General features: G+C 36.6%; 1 pseudogene; it reads left to right on the plus strand.

Moving 5' to 3' along the window:
- The first annotated feature begins 690 nt into the window (after nucleotides 1–690).
- On the plus strand, nucleotides 691–18,778 carry LOC109438375 (exosome RNA helicase MTR4; annotated as a pseudogene).
- The last annotated feature ends 4,813 nt before the right edge of the window (nucleotides 18,779–23,591 follow it).

Below are 23,591 nucleotides of genomic sequence, written 5' to 3' on the forward strand. Positions count from 1 at the left end.
AACAGATATACATTCTTTGCAAGTGCACATGGAACATTTTCCAAGATAGACCACATGATAAGCCACAAAACAAGTCTCAATAAATTCTGTATGTGTATATGTGTGTTTTAATTATTTTCTCTTATTAGTTTCAAGTGTACAAAACAATGCAATAGTTAAATATTTACACCCCTCACAAAGTGATAACCCACTCCCCCAATCTACTACTCCTCTGACATCGTATATACCTGTTACAATTCCATTGAGTCTATTCCCTATTCTGTACTCCACACCTTCTGACAATATATATATATATATATATATATATATATATATATATATATATATATATATATATATAATAAAATTATAGTTGACATTCATTATTATTCAGCTTCAGCTTCAGGTGTGCACTGGACTAGTCAGGCATCTACACTATCCATGAAGTGGACTCCCTAATAAGATAAATGTCCAGCGGATACTTTACAGATATATCCCCTTGGTCAAGTAAGAGAAAAAATAAACATATGAGATTACATCAAACTAAAAAGTTTTTTCACAGTAAAGGAAACCATCAATAAAACGAAAAAGCATCCTATTGAATGGGAGAAGATATTTATCAATGAAATATCTGATACAGAATTAATATCCAAAATTTATTAAAAAGTCATTAGAAAATGCCTCTTCAGGAGATGGCATCAAAATGGCGGCATGAGGTGAGCTTCTAGAAATCTCCCCTGCAATTTACAACAAATTGAACAAATATTACTCTACAAAGGACTCCCTGTACAACAGACACGCAAGACAAAGAGGCTCACTACTCAATTCACCTAAAGGTGGGCAAATCGCATGAGCAGGGGAAGAGGGAAGGGAGAAGTGCTGAGAAGGAGCCGCAACGGCGCAGGACGCAGAACTAGCTCAGTGCTCCGAGCTTGCAGCATCCTGGAACTACCGCAGCTGTGGGAGATGGAAGAACTTCGACTGCTAGGGCTACATTTATGGCCCACAGGGCTGAGGGGATGGCACATAATAGGGCTGAACCCAACACTTATGGCAGAGACATCGGAGCAACTACTGAGGGAAGAAGACTGAAAACGGTGGTTTAAGCCCTCACTGCCTCAAAGAACAGAAGCCTTAGGCACTAAGACTAGCCGCCCCCTTCCTACCCTCCTAGATCTCGCCCCAACCCGACCAGCCCAGTGCTAGAAGCTGAAGAGTAGCAGTGTCAGATCAAAAGAACAGAATATTTTCAGTTTTGAGAACTGTGGTCCGCAGACAAAGATTTGCACCCCAACTAGTTCCAGCAAAGGGGAGGGAGCTGTGGAAACAGGACTGGTTGTGATGGTGGTTGCCACCATTGCTTTGGGCCACATATCACAATTCACCTCGCCCTAGTCCCCACCTATCTGGGGGTATCCATGAAGCAGTAACAGAACTGCTGGAACACAGGGTCTCTGAATCTGGTGCACGAAGAGCTTTGGAACTTCAAAAGCTCTCTGCAACCCACAGGGATGCAGCACCCTATGACCAAGGTGAACTGTTAACAGAGGAGAAGCCCACGCTTCCAGCGAATCCCCGCATTGTGTGACAAGCTGGAGTAGTGCAGAGAAAACATAACACTACAGTGTGAGAGAGAAAAAAGGCTGCAGTCAGAGAGAAAACAAAACATTCTACCAACACATACTGGAAAACAATAGAAAGACCTCTTCCTATCAACCTGTTGCAGAACCCACTCCTGCAGATGTCTAGGAAGAGAAATAATAAATAATTAATTGCAATGAATAACCAAGGCAACAAAACAGCTCAGAAAGAAAGTGAAAAGTCTCCAGAAAATGAAGTTAAAGATATGCAAATATGTGACTTAAATGACAGAGAACTCAAGACTGCAGTTTTCAGAAAACTCAACAAGATGCAAGAAAATACAGAAAGGCAGGTTAATGAACTCAGAAATACAACCAAAGCACAATATGAGCATTTTACCGAAGAGATTGAAATTTTAAAAAGAACTGAATAGAATTTCTGGATATTCAGAACTCAATAGAAGAAACTAAGAATGAAATAGCCAGCTTAGGAAGTAGAGTTAACCAGATGCAGGAAAGAATCAGTAAAATCGAAGATAGAAAACTGGAAATTACATGGATGGAAGATGAAAGACACTTGAGACTTAGAGGAAATAAAAGAACTCTACAAGAACTTTCTGACTCCATCAGAAAGAGTAATATAAGAATAATGGGCATACCAGAAGGAGAAGAAAGAGAGAAGGGAACAGAGAGTATATTCAAACAAATAGTCAAAGAGAATTTCCAAACCTGTGGAAATAACTGGATCCTTGAATCCAACAAGCAAATAGAACACCTAATTACTTCAACCCCAAGAGGCCTTCTCCAAGGCACATTGTATTGAAGCTGTCTAAAATCAGTAACAAAGAAAGAATCATCAAGGCAACCAGGGAAAAGAAGATCGTAACCTACAAAGGAAAGTCCATTAGATTATCATCAGATTTCTCAGCAGAAACTCTACACGCCAGGAGGGACTGGAACCAAATATTCAAACTATTGAAACAGAGAAATTATCAGCCAAGAATAATATATCCAACAAAGATATACTTTAGATGTAAAGCACGAATAAAGACCCTTCCAGACATAAAGAAGCTGAGGGAATTTTCTAATACACGACCTGCACTACAAGAAATACTAAAGGAGGCTTATTGACCACCATCAACAGGGACAATTTGTGGCAAACAAAACATAAAAAGGGGGATAGTAAAGACCTGAACCGGAATATGGGAATGGAGAAAGTAAGCGTGCTGAAGAAAATGGAACACTCTAAATATCAAACGTTCCTTTACATAATGGTAACCACTCAAAAGAAAATCCAGAACTCAAGTATATGCTCCAATAAAAGAAGAAACAGAGCGAAAAATCATAGAATACCAACACACAGAAACAATACACAACAACAAAAATGCAAAAAACCATGGAGGTACGATCTTACCAGAAAACTAAAGATAAAATAATAGGAAATCCATACATATCAATAATCACCCTAAATGTAAATGGAATGAACTCACCAGTAGAAAGGCACAGAGTAGCAGATTGGATCAAAAAACTAAACCCAACCATATGCTGTCTTCAAGAGACACAGTTCAGCTACAAGGACAAGCATAGACCCAAAGAGAAAGGGTGGAAATTGACACTCCAAGCAAATGGTATCCAGAAAAAACCATGTGTAGCCATTATGATATCAGATGAAACAGACTTCAGTGTGAAAAAGATAACAAGAGACAAAGATGGGCATTTAATAATGGTAAAGGGGACTAAACAACAAGAAGACATAACAGTCATCAATATTTATGCCCCCAATCAGGGAGCACCGAAATACACCAAGCAACTATGAACAAAACTAAAGGGAGATGTACAATTCTGTATTACATCATCTATAAATCCCATTGTGTGTTCACCACCCAGAGTCAGTTCTCCTTCCATTACCATATATTTGATCCCCCTTACCTACATCTCCCACCCCCACCCCCCTTACATTCTGGTAACCACTAAAGTAATACTGAACTGTACACCTGAAATCTATCTAATTTTACTAATAACTGTCACCCCAATAAATTTAAAAAAAAACCTAAAGGGAGAAATTGACCAAAAAGCATTAGACTAGGGGAATTAAACACATCATTGACAGCTATGGATATATCATTCAAACAGAAAATAAAAAATGAAATAGTAGCCCTAAATGACACATTAGACGAAACGGACATAATTGACATTTATAGAGCAATTCATCCTAAAACATCACAATATACATTTTTTTCTAGTGTACATGGACCATTCTCAAGGACAGACCATATATTGGGATATAAAACTAACCTCAGGAAATTTAAGAAGATTGAAATCATACCAAACATATTCTCTGATCACAAGGCTTTTAAATTGGAAATCAACGGCAAAAAGAAAGGAGGAAAATACACAAATACGTGGAGATTAAACGACAAATTTTTAAAGAACGACAAGGTCAAAGACGAAATTAGAGGAGAGATCAAGAGATACATCGAAAAAATGACAATGAAAATACATCCTACCAAAATTTGGGGGATGTAGCAAAAGCACTTTCAAATGGGAAATTTATATCATTACTGGCCTATCTCAAGAAACAAGAAAAATCTCAAATAAATAACCTCACATTACATCTGAAAGAACTAGAAAAAGAAAAAATGAAACCCAAGGTCAGCAGAAGAAAGGAAATAATAAAAATCAGAGCAGAACTAAATAAAATAGAGAACAAAAAGACAATAGAAAAAATTAATGTGACAAAGAGCTGGTTCTTTGAAAAGATTGACAAAACTGACAAATTTTTGGCTAAGCTTCCTAAGATAAAATGAGAGAATACACCAATAAAATCAGAAACGAAAAAGGGGAAGTTATCATGGATGCCACAGAAATGCAAAGGATCATCCAACAATAATATGAAGGACTATATGCCAACAAATTCAATAACCTAGAAGAAATGGACAAGTTCTTAGAAACTTGGCTGAACCATGAAGAAATAGAAAATCTAAACAGACTGATCACCAGTAATGAAATTGAATCAGTCATCCAAAACTTTGCCAAAAGCAAAAGTCCAGGACCACATGGCTTCACTACTGAATTCTACCAAACCTTCAAAGAGGATCTAATACGAATCCTGCTCAAACTCTTCTAAAAAATTAAAGAAGAGACAGTACTCCCTACCTCATTTTATGAGGAGAACATTACCCTGATAACAAAACATGGCAGGGAAACACAAAAAAAGAGAACTACACACCAATATCTCTGATGAATACAGATGCAAAAATCCTAAACAAAATTGTAGCAAATCGAATACAGCAATGCTTTAAAAAGATTATTCATCATGACCAAGTGGGGTTCATCCCTGGGGCACAAGGATGGTTCAACATCCGCAAATCCATCAATGTGATACATCACATAAACAAAATAAAGGACAAAAATCATATGATTATATCAATTGACGAAGAAAAAGCATTTCACAAGATACAACATCCATTTATGACTAAAACACTTAATAAAATAGGTAAAGAAGGAAAATACCTTGACATAATAAAGGCCATATATGACAAATACTCAGCTAATCTCATAATTAACGGTGAAAAACTAAAGCCCTTTCCTCTACATTGAGGAACACGACAGGGCTGTCGCCTATCACCTCTGCTTTTCAACATAGTGTTGGAAGTCCTCACCAGAGCAATCAGGCAAGAGAAAGAAACAAAAGGCATACAAATTGGGAATGAAGAAGTTAAATTGTCACTCTTTGCAGATGACATGATGCTATATATAGAAAACTCTAAAGACGCCACCAAAAAGCTAATAGAAACAATCAACGAATAAAGTAATGTGGCCAGCTACAAAATCAACGTACAAAAGTCCATTGAATTCCTATATAGTAACAATGAAATCTCAGAAAAATAAATTAAAAAAAAAAAACAATTCCTTTTGCAATTGCAGCAAAAAGAATAAAATACCTAGGAATAAACTTAACCAAGGATGTGAAAGACCTCTATGCTGAAAACTGCAAGACATTCTTAAAAGAAATTGAAGAAGACACAAAGAAATGGAAACACATTCCGTGCTCATGGATTGGAAGAGTCAACATAGTTAAAATGGCCATATTACCCAAAGCAATATACAGATTGAATGCAATCCCCATCAATTCCCAACGGCATTTTTTAAAAGAAATGTAACAAAAAAACCATCAGATTTGTTTGGAACCACAAAAGACCCTGATTAGCCAAAGCAATCTTAAGAAAAAAGAACAAAACTGGAGGTATCACACTGCCTGACTTTAGCTTGTACTACAAGGCTACAATAATCAGAACAGAATGATATTGGCAGAAAAAGAGACACATAGACCAATGGAATAGAATTGGGACCCAGAAATAAAACCACATAAATATCGACAGATAATTTTTGACAGAGTAGCTAAAAACATACAATGGAAGAAAGACAACCTCTTCAATAAATGGTGCTGGGAGAATTGATTGGCCACATGCAAAAGAATGAAACTGGACTGCTATCTGTCACCATGTACCAAATTTAATACAAAATGGATCAGAGACTTAAGCATAAGACCTGAAATAATAAACTGCATAGAAGAAACCATAGGTTCTAAACTTATGGATCTTGGGATCAAAGAACATTTTATGAATTTGACTCCAAAGGCAAGGGAAGTAAAAGCTAAAATAAATGAATGGGACTCTATAAAACTTAAAAGCTTCTGCACAGCAAAAAAAAAATCCACAAAATAAAGAAGCAACCAACTGAATGGAAGAAGTTTTTTGCAAACAGTGCCTCCGATAAGGGGCTAATATCCAAAATATACAAGGAACTCATGAAACTCAACAACAAAAAACAAACAACCCAATTGAAAAATGGGCAGAGGACCTCTAAAGACATTTCTCCAAAGAGGACATAGAAATGGCAAATAGACATATGAAAAAATGCTCAACATCACTAATCATCAGAGAAATGCAAATAAAAACCACAATGAGATATCACCTCACCCCATTTAGAATGGCTATCATCAACAAGAGAAACAGTAACAAGTGTTGGAGAGGCTGTGGAGAAAAAGGAACCCTTATACACTGTTGTTGGGAACGCAGACTGGTGCAGCACAATGGAAGGCAGTGTAGGTGTTCCTCAAAAAAATTACCAATAGAATTACCATATGACCCAGCAATCCCACTCCTAGGTATCTACCCAACAATCTGAAAACATTTATGCATAAAGACACGTGTGCTCCAATGTTCATTGCAGCTTTATGTACGGTGGCCAAGACATGGAAACAACCAAAATGTCCTTCGATAGATGAATGGATAAAGAAGTTGTGGTATATATACACAATGTAATAGTATTCGGCGGCAAGAAAAGATGATATAGGAACATTTGTGACAACATGGGTGGATCTTGAGAATATAATGTTAAGCATAATAACTCAGACAGAAAAAGCAGAGAACCATATGATTTCATTCTTATGTGGTATATAAACAAAAAACAACAAAAGAACAAGGCAAACAAATAAGAAACAAAATCTCATAGACACAGACAATAGTTTAGTGGTTACCAGAGGGTAAGGGGGTGGGGGTTGGGAGATGAGGGTAAGGGGGATCAAATATATGGTGATGGAAGGAGAACTGACTCTGGGTGGTGAACACACAATGGGATTTATAGATGATGTAGTATAGAATTGTATGCCTGAAATCTGTGTAACTTTACTAACGTTGTGACACCAATAAACTTTAATTTTAAAAAAAAGAAAGAAAGAAAAATAATCCGTTCTGGAAAAAAAGTCATTGACTCACCACAAAAAAAAAAAAAAAAAAAAAAAAAAACAGTTAAAAAATGGGCAGAGGATAATAAGAGACATTTTTCTAAATAGGACATACATATGGCCAACATACATATGAAAAAATGCTCAACCTCACTAGACATTAGAGAAATGCAAATTAAAACCACAATCAGATACAATCTAGTTCTCGTCAGAAAGTCTCAATGAATTTAAGAATATTCAAATTATGTCAGTTATCTTCTCTGACCACAGCACTACCAAAATAGAAATCAATTGTAAGAAGAAAACTGGAAAACAAAGAAATACATGGACCCTGAATAACATGCTACTGAACAATGAATGGGTCAACAATGAGATCAAAGAAGAAATCCAGAGATACCTTGAGTCAAATGAAAATGAAAACACAATGACCCAAAATCTATGGGATTCAGTGAAAGCAGTCCTAAGAGGAATATCCATAGCAATGCAGGCCTATTTAAAGAAACAAGAAAAATCTCAACTCAACAGTCTATCTTTACCCCAAAGGGAACTTGAAAAAGAAAAGCAAAATAAACCCAAAGAGAGTACAAGGAGGAAATAATAAAAATTAGAGCCCCCAAAAATATTGAAATAGAGACCAAAAAAAAACAAAAAAAAGGTCAATGAAACCAAGGCCTGATTTTCTGAAAAGATAAACAAAATTGGCAAACCTTTAGCAAGACTCATCAAAAAGACAGAGAGAGGACCCAAATTAATAAAATCAGGAATGAAAGATGACAATTCACAATCGACACCACAGAAATACAAAAAAAATAAAAAATGTTTTAAATACTACAAGCAACTAAATGACAACAAATTAGAAATCTGGAAGAAATGGATAAATTCCTAGAAACACATAATCTACCAAAGCTGAATCAAGAACAAACAGAAAATCTGAACAGACCAAATATGACCAATGAAATTGAATCAGTCATCAACAAGCTCCAAACAAACAAAAGTCCTGGACCAGATGGCTTCACAGCTGAAGTTGACCAAACATTCAAAAAAGAATTATCACCTATTCTTGAACTATTCCAAAAAATCCAGAAAGAAGGAAGGTTCCCAAGATCATTTTACAAGGCCACTATTACCCTGATCCCAAAATCTGAACAAGACATTACAAACAAAAAGAAAGAAAGAAAACTGTAGGCCAATATCCCTAATGACATAGATGCAAAACTCCTCAGCAAAATACTAATGAACCGAATTCAGCAATACAATAAAAAGATCATACACCAGTATCAAGTAGGATTAATTCCTGGTATGCAAGTTTGATTCAATATCCACAAATCAATTAACATGATATAGCACTTTAACAAAATGAAAAGTAAAAATCATATGGTCATATAATAGATGCAGAAAAAGCATTTGACAAAATCCAGTATCTATTTATGATAAAAACTCTTAGAAAAGTGGGAATAGAGGGATCATATCTCAACATAACAAAAGCCATATAGGATAAACTCACAGCTAACATGATACTCAATGGGGAAAAGCTAAAAGCATTCCCCTTAAGATCAGTAACAAGACAGGGCTGCCTATTTTCACCACTTTTTTCAACATAGTACTGGAAGTTCTAGCCACAGGATTCAGACAAGAAAAAGAAATAAAAGGCATCCAAATTGGAAGGGAGGAAGTAAAATAGTTATTATATGCAGATGACATGATATTTTATAGAGAGAACCCCAAAGATTCCATCAAAACACTATCAGAAGTGATAAATGAATTTAGTAAAGTAGCAGGATACAAAATTAATATTCAGAAATGAGTTCCATGTGCACAGAAGGAAAATTATTAAAACAATCCCATTTACAATTGGTTCAAAAACAGTGAAATACTTAGGAATAAACTTAACTAAGGAAGTAAAAGACCTGTATTCTGAAAATTTTAAGACATGAAGAGAGAAATTAAAGAAGAAACAAATAAATGGAAATATATACCATGCTCATGAATAGGAAGAATTAATATAGTTAAAATGTCCATACCACCTAAGGCAATATATAAATTTAATGCAATCCCTATCAAATTACCAATGACATTTTTCCAGAACTAGAACAAATAATTCTAAAATTTATATGGATCAATTAAGACCCTGAATAACCACAGCAATCTTGAGAAATCATGCCACCTGATATCACATCATACTACAAAGCCATAGTAATGTGAACAACATGGTACTGGCATAAAAACAGACACATAGATCAATGGAATAGAATAGAGAGCCCAGAAAAAAGTCCATGCCTATATGGTCATTTAATCTATGACAATGGAGGTAAGAATTTACATTGGCATAAAGACAGTCTATTTAATAAATTTCCCTGGGAAAACTGGACCGACACATAAAAAAAACAAAAAAGAAAAGAAAAAATAAATAAATGGACCACCATTTTACGCCATATACAAGAATAAATTCAAAATGGATTAAAGACTTAAAATTAAAACTTGAAAACAACAAAAGAAGAAGACAAACAAATGAGAAACAGAAACTCATAGACACAGACAATAGTTTAGTGGTTGCCAGAGGGTAAGGGGGGTGGGGGTTGGGGGGTGGGAGATGAGGGTAAGGGGGATCGAATATATGGTGATGGAAGGAGAACTGACTCTGGGCGATGAACACACAATGGGATTTATAGATGATGTAATACAGAATTGTACACCTGAAATCTATGTAATTTTACTAACTATTGTCACCCCAATAAATTTAATAAAATAAAATTTAAAAAAAAAAGAAATTGGTAAAACTTGAAACCATAAAACTCATAGAAGAAAATATAGGAAGTAAATTCACAGATATTTCCTTAGTAATATTTTTACTGATATATCCCCTTAGGCAAGGGAAGTAAAAGGAAAAATAAACATGTGGGACTACCTCAAACTAAAAGTCTTCTCACAGCAAAGGAAATATCACAACAAAAAGACATCCCATTGAATGGCAGAAGATATTTGACAATGATACATCTGATAAGGGATAAATTTCCAAAACTTATAAAAAAACTCATACACTCAACCCAAAAAAAAAAAAAAAAAACCCAATTTGAAAATGGGCAGAGGATATAAAGACACATTTCTCTAAGGAAAATATACAGATAGGCAACAGACATATGAAAAGATGCTCAACGTCACTAATTATTAGAGAAATGCAAATAAAAACCACAATGAAATATCACCTCACTCCTGTCAGAGTGGCTGTCATTAATAAATCAACAAACAAAGTGTTGGCGAGGATGTGGAGAAAAGGGAAACGTTGTGTACTCCTGGTGGGATTGCAGATTGGGCATCCACTATGGAAAACAGTATGGAGTTTTCTCAAAAAACTAAAAATAGAATTGCCTTATGATCCAGGAATTCTACTCCTGGGTATTTATCCAAAGAAATCCAAAACACAAATTTGAAAAAAAAATATGCACCCCTATGTTTATTGCACTGTTATTTACAACAGCCAAGATACGGAAACAACTGAAATGCCCATCAATAGACAATTGGATAAGGAAACTGTGGTACATTTATACAAAGAAGTACTACTCAGACATAAAAAAGAATGACATCTTACCGTTAGCAACAATATGGCTGGACCTAGATAATATTAAGCTCAGTGAAATAAGTCAGACTGAGAAAGCAAATACCATATGATCTCATTTATGTGTGGAATGTAAAGAACAGAATAAATGAGCAAACAAAGCAGAAATAGACTCAGAGATATAGGAAACAAACTGTTGGTTGCTAGATAAAAGGAGGGTGGAGAAGGGAGAAAAGGTGAAGGAATTATAGTGTACATATTGGTAGTCAGGATATTGCCACAGGTATAGGAAATACAGTGTGGGGAATACAATAAATAATGTTGTAAAGATTACGTAGGGTGCCAGCTGGGTACTGGACTTATCAGGGAGATCATTTCATAGACTGTGTAGATGCCTGACCACTGCACTGTACACCTGAAGATGAAGTAGAATAATACTGAATGTCAACTACTATACACACACACACACATGAATAAAAAATGTATACACATTTTAAGAAAGGAAAACTGTATTAAAATTGTAATACTCAATATATTCCAAAAACAAAAGAAGAATACAAGTCACATTTGACTTCTGCCATTACAAGATGTGCTCTCAATGTGTTGGGACCATAGAGTTAGTCAGGCTCCCTCCTCAGGCCAGCTGTTGATGCTGACGATCCCGCCGGTCCAATAATATAGACTGTCGTGCAAACGACATCCATCTTAAAGATGTTGTTCATGTATACGCTTATGTAAGTACCTTGGATGTGCGTCGCTTGTCTCTGTGGGGTATAAAGAGGCATGGCCATTTTAGGGGATGGCTGGGGCTGAGGCCGAGACAGAGACATGGCCAAGGCAGAGACATGGTAGAGACTCTGGGCTGTATTGTACAGGGCTCCTGAGAAACAGGCTGCTATGAGTTATGAGGCTGTTGTCTACAGGTTGTAACCTGAAAATGTCCAGCTGTGTACAGCAGTGGAAAAACCCCTGGCTGTATCCCAGGAAGCCTGTAAATAAAACATGTCTCCTCTACCCCCGGCTCCACGTATCTTCTTCTAGCTCCTAGAGTCACAGACACCTTATCTCTGGGATCACTGTCCACTTGGACATCAACATGACAAAGTGGTTACCATCAGCATCCAGACTTCTGATCACGGCAAACTACTGCTTGAGCATGGGTAACATCTCTTAAAATGTGTATGCATTTCTTTGTCACCCCAGTATATATGTATGTGTATAAATATATGTGTATATATATGTGTATAAATATGTATTAATACACATACATATATATGTTGATATATATATACACACATATATATATTCAGACAATTATATATACACATATACACACACACACACACACACACATATATATTCAGACAATTAAGTTCACAAACTTTCCACCCTGTAAATGCATGGTGGAAAGTTCGCAGATTTAATTCTCCAGCCTTGTGTGTGTGTGTGTGTGTGTGTGTGTGTGTGTGTGTGTGTGTGTGTAAAATACTGTATAGGGAATATAGTCAATGTATTGTAACAGTTGTATACGATATTGGAGGACTAGTAGATGTGGGGTTTATCAATTTATGAGGGGTGTAAATGTTCAACTATTATGTAGCTTTGTACGCCTGAAACTAATAAAAATAAATAAATTTTTTTAAAAGAAATAAAGAATACAATAACTGATATGATGAACTGATATGAACAGATATAGTAGATTACTTGGAGCAGAGGATTGAATCACTGATTTAGAAGATAAGATAGCAGAAAACACCCAATCACAACAGCAAAAAGAAAAAAGAATCCAAAAAAAATGAGGAGAGTTTAAGGGGCCTTTGGGACAGCATCAAGCGTATCAATATTCACATTATAGAGGTACCAGAAGAAGAAGAAGAGAGAGCAAGGAACTGAAAACCTATTTGAAGAAATAATGATGAAAAACTTCCCTAACTTGATGAAGAAAATAGATATACAAGCCCAGGAAGAGGAGAGTCCCAAACAAGATGAACCCAAGTAGCCAACACCAAGACACATAACAATTAAAGTGTCAAAGGTTTAAAACAAGCAGAGAAACCTAGCAGCAGCAAGAGAAAGGCAACTGGTAACTTATAAGGGAGCTCCCATAAGGCTGTCAGCTGATTTCTCAAAAGAAACTTTACAGGCCAGAAGGGACTGGAAGGAAGTATTCAAAGTGATGAAAAGCAAGAACTACAACCAAGATTACTCTACACAGCAAAGCTACCATTTAGAATCGAAGGACAGATAAAGAATTTCCCAGACAAAAAACCACTAAAGGAGTTCATCACCACCAAACCAGTATTACAAGGAATCTTAAAATGACATCTTTAAGACAACAAAAAGAATAAATAAGTAAATAAAAATAAAAATATTAATAATAAAATGGCAATAACTACACACCTATTAATAATTGCTTTCAGTAAATGGATTGAATTTTCCAGTCAAAAGACAAGGGAGCTAAATGGATAAGAAAACAAGACTCTTACATATACTGCTGCCTATAAGAGACTCACTTCAGTTTGAAAGACACACACAGACTGAAAGCAAAGGGATGTAAAAGATATTTAACGAAAATGTAAACAAACAAACGAAAAGCTGGAGTAGCAACATTTATACCAGACAAAATATCTTTAAAACAAAGATCATAACAAGAGACAAAGAAGGACCTAGTAATCCCACGGTTGGGTATTTATCTGAACAAACCCAAAATGCTACTTTGAGGGGATATGTTCATCCACATGTTCATTGCAGCATTATTTACAAGAGCCAAGATATGAAGGTAACCTGGGTGCCTGGGTGTTCCTGAGTGGATGAATGGAAAAGAAGAGATTATATATATATACAACAGAATATTACTCAGCTGTAAAAAAGAAGGAAATATTGCCATTTGTGATAACATGGATCAACCTAGAGGGTACTGTGCTGACTGTAGTAAGTCAGACAGCAAAAGACAAATGTCATATGATTTCACTTATAAATGGAATCTAAAGAACAAAATTAACAAACAAAACAGAAACAAACTCATAGAAACAGAATATTTGATGGCTGCCAGATGAGAGGGCAATTGGGGTAGGTGAAAAGAAGAAGGGATTAAGAAGCACAAATTGGTTGTTACAGAGCAGTCATGGGGATACAGGGTATAGCATAAGGAATATGGTCAATAATATTATAATAACTATGTATGGTGTCAGATGGGTACTAGATTTATCAGGGTGATAGATGGGAGGGGGCTTGGGGATAGGGTGAAAAGTGTAAAAGGATTAAGACATGCAAATTAGGAGTTACAAAATAGTCATGGGGATGTAAAATATAGGAAATACAGTCAATTATATGATAATAACTATGTATAGTTCCAGGTGGCACTAGTCAGGGGTATCACTTCCTAAATTATATAAATGTCAAACCATTATGCTGTACACTTGAAACTAATATAAAATAATATTGAATGTCAATGATAATTGAAATATTAAAAAGGGGAACGGTGAAGCAGAATAAGAGGTTCAAACTTCCAGATTTAAAACAAATTAGTCTTGGGGATATAATATAAAGCATAGAAAACATAGTCAATAACATTGTGATAGCGTGGTACAATGTCAGATGGTTGCTGGACTTATGGTGATCACTTCTTTAGCAATGGGGTACAATCAGTAATGTGGTAATAACTCTGTAGAGTGCTAGGTGGGTACTATTGAATAACTGTGATGTACACCTGAAACTAATATAATATTGAATGTTAGCTATATTTTAATAAAAATATTTTTTAAAAATGATTCAGCTGATGGACATTTAGCTTGTTTCTACTTTTTGGCAATTATGAATAATGCTGTATAAGTTTCTGTGTAGATGTATGTTATATTTTTCTTGAGTACCAAGGGGTGCCAAAAAAATGTATACACATAACTTGTATTCGCCCTTTGTTATTGATATATATTGAGTATTACAATTTTAATACAGTTTTTTCCTTTCTTAAAATGTGTATACATTTTTTGGCACCCTCTGAATATACTAGGAATGGAATTATTGGGTCATATGTTTAACTCTATGTTTAACTTCTGAGGAACTGCCAGACTGTTTTTTCTAAATAGCAGCATTTTACATTCTCACCAGCAGTGTATGAGGGTTCCAATGTCTCCAAATCCTTTCCTTGCCAATTTATGTTGTTACCTGTCATTTTTATTATAGTCATCATATTGTGTATAAAGTATTAACTCATTGTAGCTTTGATGCATTTCCCTCATGGCTAATGATGTTCAGCATCTATTTTTTTATGTGCTTCCATTCTTTCTTTTCTTTTTTTTTAATTTAACCTTTTATTGATCATTGTTTATATTTTGCACCATTATGTTATTCTGTGTTTAAAGATTACTAAATCATATTTCAACATAAAGTAACCTATTTTGTTTTATTTACCGCATTTTACATTGTAGCTCTACCTAGTTTAACAATACTTTTGTACAATCCTGCTTTATTTTCTTTTTTTTTAAGTTTATTAGAGTGACTTAAACACACTTCGATCAACTTTTTGTCCCCATCACTCCACTAAAATGACTCTTCACAAGGCTACCAATAACCTCCGCATTACTATATCCAAAGGTCATTTCTCAGTCCTCACTTTTGTTTACTTGTCAGTAGTTTTTGATGTAAGTGAAAACTTGAAACATTTCTTATTTTTTACTTCAGCACAACACATCATCTTTGCTTTCCTCCTCCATTTCTGGCTGCACCTATTTATTTTCCTTTCCTGGTTTGTCCGCAACTCTCTAACTTCTAAATATTGGATTCCTCCAAAGCTCTGTTAGAATGTCTTCTTTCTTACATTCTATACTTATTCCCTATAATCTCATCTATAGTCTCCATAACCTCTTCTAGATTCATGACTTTAAATGCCATCTATAGAGTAATGATGACTCTATATAGTAACGATTACTCTCATAACATCTTTAGCCTGAATCTCTCTCCATATATCACTTGGATGTCTAAGAGCCATCACAACTTAAGATGCCCAAAACTTAGCTCCTGTTGTTTTTCCAAAAACCAGTTTCTTTCCTTTTTCAATTTATGGCAACTTACTCAGCCTTAAAATCTTGGAGCTGGCACTCCCTTGTGGAACTCCCTGTTTAACCACTGAGCTGCCCAGCCATTTAGCCGTCAGAAAGGAAGGAAAGATCTCGGAGAGGAAAAAGGTCGTAAGGGAAAAAGAGTTCGGGGAAGAATCGTCGGTAGCTATGTGACTCGACTACCTCTGCTGAAGCTTCACTGTCGGTGCAGGCGCTGAGCATTGTGGCTAGGAGGGAGATTCGGGCTCCTGGCTCTGAAGGGTGGCCGACGCTTTCCGGGGTGAGCTCTTCAGCGTGTTCGAGGAGGACTCGTCCACTGCGCCCAGAGCCAAAAAAGACAAGGAAAAGGAGAAGGGGACATGGAAGGGGCCGCCAGGGTCTGCGGAAAAGGCCAGGAAACGTTTTGATGGTAAATTACAATCAGAGTCAACTAATATTGGGAAAACCAAGAGAGATGCAGATTTAGAGGGTAAGATGAGTCCATTTTTGGAAAGAAGCCCAAGGAAGAAGAGTCAGTAACTGAAGACTTAAGCTTGGCAGACTTGATGCCCAGAGTCAAGGTACAATCAGTTGAAACCATTGAAGGGTGTACACATGAGGTTGACTTCCTGCAGATGAAGATTATTTACCACTTAAACCTCGAGTTGGAAAAGCTGCAAAGGAGTACCCATTTATTCTTGATACTTTTCAAAAAGAAGCCGTTCAGTGTATTGATAATAATCAGTCTGTGTTAGTATCTGCACATACATCAGCGGGAAAAACTATATGTGCTGAGTATGCCATTGCATTGGCCTTAAGGGAAAAACAACAGGTAATATTTACCAGCCCAATTAAGGTTCTGAGTAACCAGAAATACCGTGAAATGTATGAATAATTTCAAGATGTTGATCTGATGACGGGAGATGTTACTATTAATCTTACAGCATCTTGTCTTGTTATGACCACAGAGATTTTGAGAAATATGTTGTACAGAGGTTCTGAAGTTATGCGAGAAGTTGCTTGGGTTGTACTTCATGAAATTCATTACATGAGAGATTCGGAGCGTGGTGCGGTATGGGAAAAAGCTATTATTTTGCTTCCTGATAATGTTCATTATGTCTTTCTTTCGGCTACTATTCCAAATGCCCGACAGTTTGCTGAATGGATTTGCCATTTACATAAACAACCTTGTCATGTAATTTACACAGATTATCGGCCTACTCCATGGCAACACTACATTTTTCCATGTGGGGGAGATGGCCTGCACCTTGTAGTTGATGAAAATGGTGACTTCAGAAAAGATAATTTTAATACTGCAATGCAAGTTCTTCAAGATGCTGGTGATTTGGCCAAAGGAGATCAGAAAGGGCGGAAAGGAGGAACAAAAAGACCATCAAATGTGTTCAAGATTGTAAAGATGATTATGGAAAGAAATTTTCAACCTGTAATTATTTTCAGTTTTAGTAAAAAAGATTGTGAAGCTTATGCTCTGCAAATGAACAAATTGGATTTCATCACAGATGAAGAAAAGAAGATGGTTGAAGAAGTACTCAGTAAAGCAATCAACTGCTTGTTGGATGAAGATAAAAAGCTACCTCAGGTTGAACAGGTACTTCCTCTTTTGAAGCGGGAGGGATTGGTATTCACCATGGTGGTTTACTTCCTATTTTGAAAGAAACTATAGAAATTCTCTTTTCAGAAGGATTGATAAAGGCCTTATTTGCCACAAACATTTTTTGCTATGGGAATTAACATGCCAGCTGAAACAGTTTTATTTACAAATGGCCAAAAATTTGACGGGAAAGATTTCCGATGGATTTCCTCTGGTGAATATGTTCAGATGTCTGGTCGTGCTGGAAGGAGGGGAATGGATGATAGAGGAATTGTAATGCTTATGGTAGATGAAAAAATGAGCCCAACAATTGGAAAACAACTACTTAAGGGCTCAGCTGATCCTTTAAATAGTGCTTTCCATTTGATCTACAACATGGTTTTGAACTAACTACGTGTAGAAGAAATCAATCCTGAGTACATGTTGGAAAAATCCTTCTACCAGTTTCAGCGTTATAGAGCAATTCCAGCAGTAGTAGAGAAGGTAAAGAACTCAGAACAACAGTATAATAAGATAGTAATACCAAATGAAAAAAATGTAATCATCTATTATAAGATTAGACAGCAGCTTGCCAAACTGGGTGAAGAAATTGAAGAATATATTCACAAACCAAAATATTGCTTACCATTTCTACAACCAGGGCGTTTGGTAAAGGTAAAGAATGAAGGAAATGATTTTGGCTGGGGAGTAGTGGTGAATTTCTCAAAAAAGTTAAATGTTAAGCCTAATTCTGGTGAACTGGATCCTTTATATGTAGTAGAAGTAATTCTGTGTGGTTGCAAAGAAAGCTTTAAAAAATCAGCTACTGAGGCTACAAAGCCAGCTAAACCTGAGAAAGGAGAGATGCAGATTGCTCCAGTTTGGGTGCATATCCCGTCTACCATCAGCAGTGTTAGGCTTTATATTCCTAAAGACCTTCGACCAGTGGACAATAGACAGAGTGTTTTAAAATCAATACAGGAAGTTCAAAAACGTTTTCCTGATGGTGTTCCCTGATTAGATCCTATTGATGATATGTGTATTCAAGATGAGGGGCTGAAAACACTCATCCAGAAATTAGAGGCCTTTCAGCATTGAATATATTCTCATCCACTTCACAATGATCCAGATTTGGAGATTGTGTATACACTTTCTTGAAAAAAAGCACAGATTGCAATAGATATTAAATCTGCAAATCAAGAACTAAAGAAAGCAAGAACAGAGACGTCATCAAAATGGCACCATGAAGTGAGGATCTGTGAAACTCCCCTGGAAGTTACAACTAACTGAAAAACTATAACTCCACAAAGGATTCCCTGCACAGCACACAGGCAAGAGGAAGAGTCTCACTACTGAATTCACCTAAAGGTGGGCAAATCACGTGAACACAGGAGGAGGGAAGGGAGAGGTGAGGAGATGGAGCCACGCAGGCAGAGGATGCAGACCTAGCTCAGTGCTCCCAGCCTGCTGCATCCCGGAACTAACGCAGCTGTGGGAGAGGGAAGAACTCGGACTGCTAGGACTCCGTTTATGGTCCACAGGGCTGAGGGGACAGCATATAGCACGGCTGAACCCAGTGCTCATGGCAGAGACCTCGAGAAAAGACTGAGGGAGGAAGGCTGAAAATGGTGGTTTAAGCACTCACTGCCTCAGAAAATGGAAGCCTTAGGCACTGAGACTAGCCAACCCCTACCTACCCTCCCATAGCTCGCCCCGCCCCCATCTGCCAGGTGCTAGAAGAAGAACAGTAGCAGTGTCAGATCAAAAGAACAGACTATTTCGTGTTCTGAGAACTGTGGACCACAGACACAGATTCACAGACCAACTAGTTCTGGCAAAGGGGAGGGAGCTGTGGAAGCAGGACTGGCTGGGGTGGTGGTCGCCGCCATTGCTCTACGCCACCTCTCACAACACACCCCGCCGCTGGCTCCACCTATCTGGGTGGATCCTTGCAGGAGTAAACAGAACTGCTGAAACATACGGGCTCTGAATCCGGTCCAGGAAGAATGTAGAACTTCAAAAGCTCCCCACATACCCACAGGAACACTGCACCCTGTGACCCAGGTGAACTATTAACAGAATAGAAGCCTGTCTCCCAGGGTATACCCCATTGTGTGAGAAGCTGGAATAGTGCACAGAAAACATAGCACTACCGTGTGAGAGAGAAAAAAAAGGTTGCAGTCGAAGAGAAAATAAAACATTCTATCAACAAGTACTGGAAAACAAAAGAAAGACCTCTTCCTATCAACCTGTTGCAGAAGCCACACCTGTTGATGTCCAGGAAGAGAAATAATAAATCAGTAATTGCCATGAATAACCAAAGCAACAAGATAGCTCAGAAAGAAAATTAAAAGTTTCCAGAAAGGGAACTTAAAGATATGGAAATATGTGACTTAAATGACAAGAATTCAAGATTGCAGTTCTGAAAAAACTCAACGAGATGCAAGAAAACACAGAAAGGCAGTTCAATGAACTCAGAAACACAAGCAAAGAACAACGTGAGCATTTTACAAAAGAGATTGAAATTTTTTTTTTTTAATTAAATTTATTGGGGTGACAATTGTTAGTAAAATTACATAGATTTCAGGTGTACAATTCTGTATTACATCATCTATAAATCCCATTGTATGTTCATCACCCAGAGTCAGTTCTTCCATCACCATATATTCGATCCCCTTACCTCACCTCCCCCACCCTCCCCAGCCCCCTTACCCTCTGGCGACCACTAAACTATTGTCCGTGTCTATGAGTTTCTGTTTCTCATTTGTTTGTCTTGTTCTTTTGTTGTTTTTGGTTTATATACCACATATCAGTGAAATCACATGGTTCTCTGCTTTTTCTGTCTGACTTGTTTCGCTCAGCATTACTCTCTCAAGATCCATCCATGTTGTCACAAATGTTCCTATATCATCTTTTCTCACTGCCGAATAGTATTCCATTGTGTATATGTACCACAACTTCTTTATCCAGAGATTGAAATTTTGAAAAAGAACCAAACAGAATTTCTGGAGATTAAGAAAACAATAGAAGAAATTAAGAAAAAAATAGCCAGCTTAGGTAGTAGAGTTGACCAGATGAGGAAAGAATCAGTGACATTGAAGAGAGAAATCTGGAAATGACACGGATGGAAGAAGAAAGAGACTTGAGACATTAAAGAAATGAAAGAACTCTACAAGAACTTTCTGACACCATCAGAAAGAACAACATAAGAACAATGGGTATACCAGAAGGAGAAGACAGAGAGAAGGGAACAGAGAATATATTCAAACAAATTGTCGATGAGAACTTCAAAAACTTGTGGACAGAACTGGATCCTCGAATCCAAGAAGCAAATAGAACACCTAATTACCTCAATCCCAACAGGCCTTCTCCAAGGCACATTGTATTGAAGCTGTCTAAAATCAACAACAAAGAAAGAATCCTCAAGGCAGCCAGGGAAATGAAGACGGTAACCTACAAAGGAAAGCCCATTAGACTATCATCAGATTTCTCAGCAGAAACTCTACAGGCCAGGAGGGAGTGGAACCAAATATTCAAACTATTGAAACAGAGAAATTATCAGCCAAGAATAATATATCCAGCAAAGATATACTTTAGATATAAAGGAGGAATAAAGACCCTTCCAGACATACAGAAGCTGAGGGCATTTTCTAATACACAAACTGTACTACAAGAAATATTAAAGGAGGTTTATTGACCACCATCAACAGGGACAATTTTTGGCAACCACAACTCAAAAAGGGGGAGAGTAAAGGCCTGAACCGGAATATGGGAATTGAGTAAGAAAGCGTGCAGAACAAAATGGAAAACTCTAAATATCAAACGTTCCTTTACATAATGGTAACCACTCAAAAGAAAATCCAGAACTCAAGTATATACTCCAATAAAAGAAGAAACAGAGCGAAAAATCATAGAATACCACCACACAGAAATAATACACAACAACAAAAATGCAAAGAAACCATGGATGTATGATCTCACCAGAAAACTAAAGATAGAATGACAGGAAATCCTCACATATCAATAATCACCCTAAAAGTAAATGCACTGAACTCACCAGTAAAAAGGCCAGAGTGGCAGATTGGATCAAAAAACTAAACCCAACCATATGCTGTCTTCAAGAGACACATCTCAGCTACAAGGACAAGCATAGACCCAAAGAGAAAGGGTGGAAATTGACACTCCAAGCAAAGGGTATCCAGACAAAATCAGGTAGAGCCACAATGATATCAGATGAAACAGACTTCAGTGTCAAAACGGTAACAAGAGACAAAGATGGACATTTCATAATGGTGAAGGGGACTATAAAACAAGAAGACATAACACTCATCAATATTTATGCCCCCAATCAGGGAGCACCAAAATATACCAAGCAACTACTAACAGAACTAAAGGGAGAAATTGACCAAAACACAATTAATCTAGGGGACCTAAATACATCATTGACAGCTATGGATAGATCATCCAAACAGAAAATAAATAACGAAATAGCAGCGATAAATGACACATTAGATGAAATGGACATAATTGACATATATAGAGCACTTCATCCTAAACCATCAGACTATACATTCTTTTCTAGTGTACATGGAACATTCTCAAGGATAGACCATATATTGGGACATAAAATCAGCCTCAGCAAATTTAAGAAGATTGAAATCATACCAAGCGTATTCTCTGATCACAAGACTTTGGAATTGGATATCAACTGCAAAAAGAAAGTAGGAAAAAACACAAATACATGGAGATTAAATAACATACTTTTAAAGAACGACTGGGTCAAAAAAGAAATTAGAGGAGAGAACAAAAGATGCACAGAAACAAATGACAATGAAAATACATCCTACCAAAATTTTTGGGATGCAGCGAAAGCAGTTTTAAGAGGGAAATTTACACCATTACAGACCTATCTCAAGAAACAAGAAAAATCCCAAATAAATAACCTCATGTTACACCTTAAAGAACTAGAAGAAGAAGAACAAGTGAAACCGAGGGTCAGCAGAAGTAAGGAAATAAAAATCAGAGCAGAACTAAATGAAATAGAGAACAAAAAGACAATAGAAAAAATTAATGTGAGAAAGAACTGGTTCTTTGAAAAGACTAACAAAATTGACAAACCCTTGGCTAGACTCACTAAGATAAAAAGACAGAAGACACTAATTTACAAAATCAGAAATGAAAAAGGGGAAGTTATCACGGGCACCACAGAAATACAAAGAATCATCCAAGAATACTATGAAGGACTATATGGCACCAAATTCAATAACCTAAAAGAAATGGACAAGTTCTTAGAAACAAATAGCCTTCCAAGGCTGAACCATGAAGAACTGGAAAATCTAAACTGACCGATCACCAGTAACAAAATTGAATCAGTCATCCAAAACCTTCCCAAAAGCAAAAGTTCGGGACCTGATGGATTCACTAGTGAATTCTACCAAACCTTTAAAGAGGATCAAATACTTCTCAAATACTGCTCAAACTCTTCCAAAAAATTGAATAAGAGACAGTACTCCCTAACTCATTTATGAGGCCAACATTACCCTGATACAAAAACCTGGTAAGGACAACACAAAAAAAGAAAACGACAGACCAATATCTCTGATCAATACAGATGCAAAAATCCTAAACAAAATTCTAGCAAATCGAATACAACAACACATTAAAAAGATTATTTGTCACGACCAAGTGGGGTTCATCCCCGGGGCACAAGGATGGTTCAACATCCGCAAATCCATCAATGTGGTACATCACATAAACAAAATAAAGGAAAAAATCATATGATTATATCAATTGATGCAGAAAAAGCATTTGACAAGATACAACATCCATTTATGACTAAAACACTTAATAAAATATGTATGGAAGGAAAATACCTTAACATAATAAAGGCCATATATGACAAGCCTTCTGCTAATCTCATAATTAATGGTGAAAAATTGAAGCCCTTTGTGCTATGTTCACGAACACCACAGGGCTGTCCCCTATCACCTCTGCTTTTCAACATAGTGTTAGAAGTCCTTGCCAGAGCAATCAGGCAAGAGAAAGAAATAAAAGGCATCCAAATTGGGAATGAAGAAGTTAAATTATCACTCTTTGCAGATGA

The sequence above is a fragment of the Rhinolophus sinicus genome, linkage group LG16, assembly GCF_036562045.2.
Source record: "Rhinolophus sinicus isolate RSC01 linkage group LG16, ASM3656204v1, whole genome shotgun sequence".
Classification (NCBI taxonomy): Eukaryota; Metazoa; Chordata; class Mammalia; order Chiroptera; family Rhinolophidae; genus Rhinolophus; species Rhinolophus sinicus.